Here is an 8,060-nt window from a genome sequence, read left to right on the forward strand (position 1 = left end):
ATGTCCATTGAGTCGGTGATGCCATCCAACCATCTTGTCCTCTGTCATCCCCTTCTCCTCCTGCCTTCAATCTTTCCCAGCATCAGGGTCTTTTCTAATGAGTCAGTTCTTTGCATCAGGTGGCCAAAGTATTGGAGTTTCAGCTTCAGCATCAGTCCTTTCAATGAATATTCAGGACTGATTTCAATTAGGATGGACTGGTTGGATCTCCTTGCAGTCCAAGGGACTCTCAAGAGTCTTCTCCAACACCACAGTTCAAAAGCATCAATTCTTCGGTGCTCAGCTTTCTTCACAGTCCAACTCTCACATCCATACATGACTACTGGAAAAACCATAGTTTTGACTAGACGGACCTTTGTTGGCAAAAGGCTCTCTCAGGGCCATTATCTCACTGCCCTAATAAAAAACCCAGGGCCAGGTATGTACCAAAACTAGCTTAAATTATTCAAACTAGCCATCCTCAAGCCTTCTTACACCTCCTCCACTGTGCTTTCCTACAGAAACCACAATAAAAGTGCCCACATTTTCCCCTCATTCTCTGTGCCCTGTGACTGACCCTGTGAGGCCCCTCATGGAATGGGATGTGCCTCTTCCTCTTGAGACTGTGAATACAGCAAACTCTCTTTTCAATGACAGCTGTCTTCTGATCCAATGGCCTTGTCATAACTGTAAAATTATATTAAACCCATGTGTGTGGAATCTAGAAAAGAGGTACCAATGAGCCTATTTTCAAGACAGGACTAGAGATGTAGACAGAGAACAGACTTGTGGACATGGGGCTAGGGGGAAGAAGGTGGGACAGATTGAGAGAGCAGCGTTAAAGCACATACATAGCATATGTAAAATAGCTAGCTAATGGGAAGCTGCTGTATAACACAGGGAGCTCAGCCTGGTGCTCTGTGATACCCGAGATGGGTGGGATGGCAGGATGCGAGGAAGGCTCCACAGGGAGGGGACTGATGTATACTTCAGGCTGATTCATGTTGCTATACAGCAGAAACCAACACAACATTGTGAAGCAATTATACTACAATTAAAAAAAAAAAAGAATTTGAATTTTAAAACGTCAGAGATAATGTATTTAGCAGTCAAGCACGTCCAAAAACCTTTTATAATGATATTCAAGTACTCCACTATTTAAATAAATAAAAAAAAAAAACATGATGAGAAGAAAAGAGGAGAAAAGCTGAGACTTAAAAGGTGGAAATAGTAATAAAATCCATCCAAGATGAAATGCAGAGAGAAAAGGCTAATAAAAATGAATGACTTAAGGACTTTTGGAACAATATTAAGTGATTTAACATCTGTGTAATAAAAGTGCCTCAAAGAGAAGAGAGCCAGAAAAATATTTAAAGAAATAATAGCCATCTTTTTTTTCTAAATTTGCTGAAAACTAACAACCCACATTTCCAAGAACGTCAACAAACACTAAGCAGGGTAAACATACACACACAGAAAAAGGAAAGAAGAAACTGTTATGCAAGCCTGAAGACTTTTTTCTGTGTTCAGTGCACAAAATGCATCCTGCACAGAGAAAGAAAGGGAGAAGGGAGAAAGGTAGAAAGGAAGGGAAAACCATTGAGCCTTATTATCAAATTACTAAGAACAATTATAAAGAATAAATTTTAAAAGAATTCAGAGAGAAAGGACACATTACCTTCACATGAATAAGCATGAAAATAATTGCATTCTTCTCAACAGATATTAATGAAGCTAAGAGTTGCATTTTTAACATCGATAAATTAAAACCGTGCCAGCTTAGAATTCTATATCCAATTTCCCACACTCATAGAAAAGTCAGGCCTCCTAAAACTTACCTGGAAGAGATCCTTTGACTTCAAGGTAAGTAGAAAAAGAAAGAAGGAAAACAGTTTTTAAAAACAAGAAGGCAAATAGACAACTAAATAGTTGGGCTTCCCTGGTGGCTCTGATGGTAGAGAATCTGCCTGCAATGCAGGCGGCCCAGGTTCCATCCCTGGGTCACGAATATCCCCTGGAGAAAGGAATGGCTACCTACTCCAGTATTCTTGCCTGGAGAACCCATGGGATAGCAAAGAGTCGGACACAACTGAGAAACTAACATTTTCACTAATATAATAGTAGTTCCCTAGTCTCTGTATCACTCATGGGAAATAGATGGGGAAACAGTGGAAACAGTGTCAGACTTTATTTTTTGGGACTCCAAAATCACCACAGATGGTGACTGCAGCCATGAAATTAAAAGATGCTTACTCCTTGGAAGGAAAGTTATGTCCAACCTACATAGCATATTCAAAAGCAGAGACATTACTTTGCCAACAAAGGTCCAGCTAGACAAGGCTATGGTTTTTCCTGTGATCATCTATGGATGTGAGAGTTGGACTGTGAAGAAGGCTGAGCGCCAAAGAATTGATACTCTTGAACTGTGGTGTTGGAGAAGACTCTTGAGAGTCCTTTGGAGGGCACGGAGATCCAACCAGTCCATTCTGAAGGAGATCAGCCCTGGGATTTCTTTGGAGGGAATGACGCTAAAGCTGAAACACCAGTACTTTGGCCACTTCATGTGAAGAGTTGACTCATTGGAAAAGACTCTGATGCTGGGAGGGATTTGGGGCAGGAGGAGAAGGGGACAACAGAGGATGAGATGGCTGGATGGCATCACTGACTCGATGGATGTGAGTCTGGGCGAACTCCAGGAGTTGGTGATGGACAGGGAGGCCTGGTGTGCTGCGATTCATGGGATCACAAAGCATCAGACACGACTGAGCAACTGAACTGAACTGAACTGAGTCTCTGTATCATCAACTACTTTATCTAAGAAGTGTGTGGAGCTCTTTTATTACAACTATAGTCTTTATATGAGCAACAAATAAGCTGAAGCATCAACTTTGGTAAATGCTAGATCATCCCAATTTATCACTATTTCGCCATCAGTTTTTGTTAGAAAAATGCAAAGGAGTCATAAAGCAACTAGTTGTAAAACAAAACAACATATAATTCAATAAAGACACCAGGCTAATGCTTGGTCATGCACGTCAAACCTTTACCAAATATCAGATTGTTATTATTATTTCTTAGCAAGAAACAGATCAGACAGCTTGAAAAGTTACTATATATCCTATTTCTCTCAAAACTATGTTTAAAGTAAAGCCTACATATTATTTATATTAGGTATCTATAACAATGCTTCTGGAAACAAAAGATACACACACTTATAAATGTGCTGTGTTCAGTACTGAGGAGGACTAGAATAAAACAAGAATGCCTGAGTCAGATTGCTTGTGTTCCATTTCTGTTCCACAGTTACATAGCTCCATGACCTTGCCATGTTACCTAACTTCTTTGAGCCTTTTCTTATATGTAAAGTATTAATAATAATAACACATACATATATCATTTTTGAAGTTAAAATTGATATAAGTATTTCATGTACATAGTTAGTCCATAGCAAGTATGCAATTAATATTAACTACTACTATTACTCTTGAGAGTTCCTTGGACAGCAAGGATAACAAACCAGTCAATCCTAAAGGAAATCAACCCTGAATATTTATTGGAAGGACTGATACTGAAGCTGAAGCTCCAATAATTTGGCCACCTGATGCAAAGAGCCAACTCACTGGAAAGACCCTGATGCTAGGAAAGATTGACGGCAAGAGGAAAAGGGGGTGACAGAGGATGAGATGGTTTGATGGCATCACTGACTCAATGGACATGAGTTTGAGCAAGCTCAGGGAGACAGTGAAGGACAGGGAAGCCTGTCATGCTGCAGTGGATAGGTTCTCAAAGAGTCGAACATGACTCAGTGACTGAACAACAACTACTATTACTGCTGCTATTGGTGCTACTACCACAATTGCTGGGCTTCCCTCCTAGTTCAGTTGGTAAAGAATCTGCCTGCAATGCAGGAGACCCCGGTTCAATTCCTGGGTCGGGAAGATCCACTGGAGAAGGGATAGGCTACCCACTCCAGTATCCTTGGGCTTCCCTTGTGGCTCAGCTGGTAAAGAATCTGCCTGTAATGTGGGAGACCTGGCTTTGATCCCTGAGTTGGGAAGATCCCCTGGAGAGGGAAAGTCTACCCATTCCAGTATTCTGGCTGGGAGAATTCCATGGACTGTATAGTCCATGGGGTCACAAAGAGTCAGACACAACCGAGTGATTTTCACTCACTCATTCACTCAGTCACCACAATTACTGTTATCACCACTATTAATACTGGTACCTGGAGAAGGGCATGGCAACCCACTCCAGTATTCTTGCCTGAAGAATCCCATGGACAGAGGAGCTTGAAGGGCTGCAGTCCATGGGATCACAAAGAGTCAAACATAACTGAAATGACTTAACACACAAACACGATACTGGCAAGTGTGGGACTCACTTTTTCCTTTTGGAATGCTGGAGGATATTTAGGAATTTTTTTTCCAGTTTTCCAAAACCTTTTCAATGTCCGCATTTTTGTAAAAAAACTTGATCAAGTCATATATTATTTATTCTAAACCTAAGACTTTTATCTGTTTAAAGCTTCGGAGATACTTGCTTATTCAATGTTTCTTTATCTTGAGTTTATGCTCATTCCTATCTATTTCCTTCTGCAGATTATTCTTATCAAATAATTCACAAGAAAAATGAGAATAAATCAGCCCTTCTTTTTATCCCTCAGTGTTACATTACTGAATATAATGTTTATCCTTTTCCAGTTCATCATATTGTTGTAATGGAAAAAATACGGTCTGTATGACCCTGCTCTATTGGGTTATGTCCTGCTTTTGACCATCTTAGTGTATATTTAGTAATTTTATAACGTTATTTGGTATTTGTATCCTACTACTTTTTCTTTTAAGTAATACCTTGAGGCTTCCCAGAGTTTACCACAGGCTGTTTGCTTACAATGACTGTACAGAAAGAGAAGGCAGAATAAATCTATTCCAAAAACCAGGTCCTCTGCCTGGTCAGTGTCATGAATAGAGAGACATAGAAATGAAGCTGAAAACTAATAGTAATGCCTATAATTTATTTTTTTCTACATATGAAACAGGTATTCTGGTAAGTTCTTTACTCGTTTTATTCTCACTAAACCCTAAAATGTAGATAAAAGTATATCTTTTCCTTCTTAGAAAGATAGGGAATGGCTACCCATTCCAGTATTCTTGCCTGGAGAATTCCGTGGACAGGGGAGCCTGGTGGGCTATAGATCTTGGGATCACAAAGAGTCAGACATCATTGAGTGACTAATACTTTCACTTTCTCCCACAGACATTGAGAGGTTTAACTTGACAATATCTCTCCATGAGTGAATGCAATAATTATCATTTAAACTTAGACAGCCTGGTTCTAAAGTCTAAACATATTATGTTATTTTATTTCTGTAACTTCATTATAGAGATACCATTTGTAAATATTCATCTCCCTTTATTTTAGAATTGATAATATCTGTTATTAGAATTAGACTTAGAGCATTTTAAAGTTTATCTCTTCTCTTGAAACATTTTCTCTTTCAGAATTTCAAGCTATGAAATTAATTTATTCTAAACACTTTAAAACCTGTCTTCCTAAAGACAGCAGCTCACATTGGACTCTTCCTTCCAGCCCTTTGCTATTACAAACAGTAAAGTAAAATGATGGGACTTCCCTGGTGGTCCAGCGGTTAAGACTCTGTTTCCAATACAGGGCACACAGGTTTGATCCCTGGGCTGGGAACTAAGATCCCATATGCCTCATAGTGTGGCAATAAACAAATAAAAAATAAAATGCGATAGCAGTAGCATAGATTAAAAAATAAAGTAAATAAAATAAAATGGCAAGGTGTCTTCTCCCCAAGTTCATATTTTTCCAACCAGGAACTAATTTGTTACTTCCTATTGATGAGAATCGTATAAATTGATGTAATTATTCTAATTCTTTCTGGTTTTTTCAAACAGGATTGGAAAAAGTGAAGAAGTTTTCAACCTCTTTGCATTTAGTGGCAAGAGATTTGTGCAAATAAGCTTAGCTGAGGCTCCTTTTTAAGAATTCTAATTCACTTTATATGCAGTAATGTCTCCTTCATTTCTTTTAGTTGGCTAGAAATCCAAAGTGAAGTCTTACATCTTTTCTCTTTCTCTCTCCTCTTTGTCTGGACATATCACACTTTATTTTTCTTTAATCCCTATGTTTTATGTGATTCTATACAGGTGGCTGTGTGTATGTGTGTGTGTATGCGTGTATGTGCTTCGTTATGTTTGACTCTTTGCAACCCCATGGACTGCATCCTGCCAAGCTCCTCTGTCCATGGAAGTTTCCAGGCAAGAATCCTGGAGTGGGTTGCCATTTCTTCCTCCAGAGGATCTTCCTGACCCAGAGATCAAACCTGCGTCTCTTGCATTTCCTGCATCAGCAGGCAGATTCTTTGCAGGAGTGATCGGAAAAGACAAATCCTCTTGGATAAACAGGCCTTAGATGAAATCTCCTTAGACCCTGGATCATCTTCAGCCTGTGGTCCTCAGTAAAATGCGATCTTCCCATTTTTGAGATACTTATCCTCTATAGTGATTGAAAATCTGTGCTAAGCATTTTACACACATTATTTCATTTAGCCTTCACAACCATACAAACAAGATTTTATAATCATTTGAAAGTAGGAAACTGATGTAACAACCTTGTAATTACTGGTTGGGACTCTGACAACTTATCTGGTTCTAAGTCCAATTTTCTCCCCTTTAAACAATACTTATTTCCCAGGTTTGTCATCTGTCCAGTGAAGGACTCTCAACCCTACTGGTCAATGAATCTAAGAAGTCAGTCATCAAAAGAACCAGATACCCAGAATAGAAAACTTTAGTGAACCTGGTGACCTAGGATCTATCTTTGAGAGCACACGTCAGCCAAAAATGAGAGCAGAGTAGAAAATATATGGCCTGAGTGGTGGACAAGTAAGTAATATTACTTCCTTGGAAAGATGGTGAAAAAAAAGAGAAGTGAGAACAGGGAAAGAAAATAGCAAATATTTGGATAAAGTGAAATAAATGCTACATAAAGAAACTGCCAGTGAGAAGGGGAATTTGTATGGCTTTGCAAAGCAAATAGGAAAGGTGGGAAAGGTCAGTAAAATTCATAGCAATTAAGCAGTCATTAAACCAGGGACCTTTGATCAAGACAGAAAAAGTGACACATAAGATATTAGTGAACTTGGATTTTTCTCTCCTAATTGGATTCCATCTCTTGGGATAACAATTGGTGGTATAACCTACAACCACAATGTTGTAGCATTTTCAATATCAATTTCTTTTCTAAAACAGAGGAATAAATTGCCTTGTATTTTCTATAAAAGCATTATATTTTTCCTTTTCTATATGGATTTCATATTTTTGCTTATTAACAGTTCTATTGTCTGCAGGCCAAATGATTTTGGGGAGGTTAGAATAAGGAATTAAAATTAAAATATGGTTTTGAAAATTATATTTATCCAAAAGTAACCATTGTGTACTATTCAACTTACAGTAATTCTGAAGGACTGCCCTAACTGCTATCTAGATAATTCCATAATTCCAGTAAGAAAAACAGCAAAGTGGGCAAGAGTTGGCTCCCTGTATTCCCTCAGATGATGTTTAAAGAATACTGTATTGTCATCATTGAAAGTAATAAAGAAATAATTTGCTTGCAGTATTTTGTTATTGTCCTTTTCTATTATCAGTTGAACTAAAAGAATCAGAGTTATCAAAAAGCAACAGAGCCTCTGGAAGGGAAGTCCAGAGGATCCTCATGCTTTTTCATAACTCTGGAATGTCAGAGTAAAGTCAGATAGATGGGGTGTGGGGGAGCGCGGGATGGCCTATAAACAGAAACCTCCCACAAGGAAAGTCCAGTAGTTTTCCACTCATCTTTGAATCCTAGCAGAAGTAAGCAGACAGAAAAAAAAAAAAAAAAAAGACAAATAAGTAAGTCTTAAACATTTGAAGAATAAACTCTGGACTCCAAAGAATACAGATTTAGCAGCCTAACTTATTAAAGAGAATGATTAAGAAGAAGGAAAAAAAAAAGTGAATATGCTCATTGAAGACAATAAATTTTTATTTTTAAAATGGTATTTATAAAGAAATACT

At 38.3% G+C, this 8,060-nt stretch overlaps 1 non-coding gene across 1 annotated transcript; it reads left to right on the top strand.

Annotated features, from left to right (window-relative positions):
* Positions 1-4,834: 4,834 nt before the first annotated feature.
* On the top strand, positions 4,835-4,957 carry LOC113899645. The gene has a single exon (XR_003512950.1). It is a non-coding gene; the product is annotated as a small nucleolar RNA SNORA51 (small nucleolar RNA).
* Positions 4,958-8,060: the final 3,103 nt, after the last annotated feature.

Source organism: Bos indicus x Bos taurus, chromosome 1, assembly GCF_003369695.1.
Source record: "Bos indicus x Bos taurus breed Angus x Brahman F1 hybrid chromosome 1, Bos_hybrid_MaternalHap_v2.0, whole genome shotgun sequence".
In the NCBI taxonomy this organism is placed as follows: Eukaryota; Metazoa; Chordata; class Mammalia; order Artiodactyla; family Bovidae; genus Bos; species Bos indicus x Bos taurus.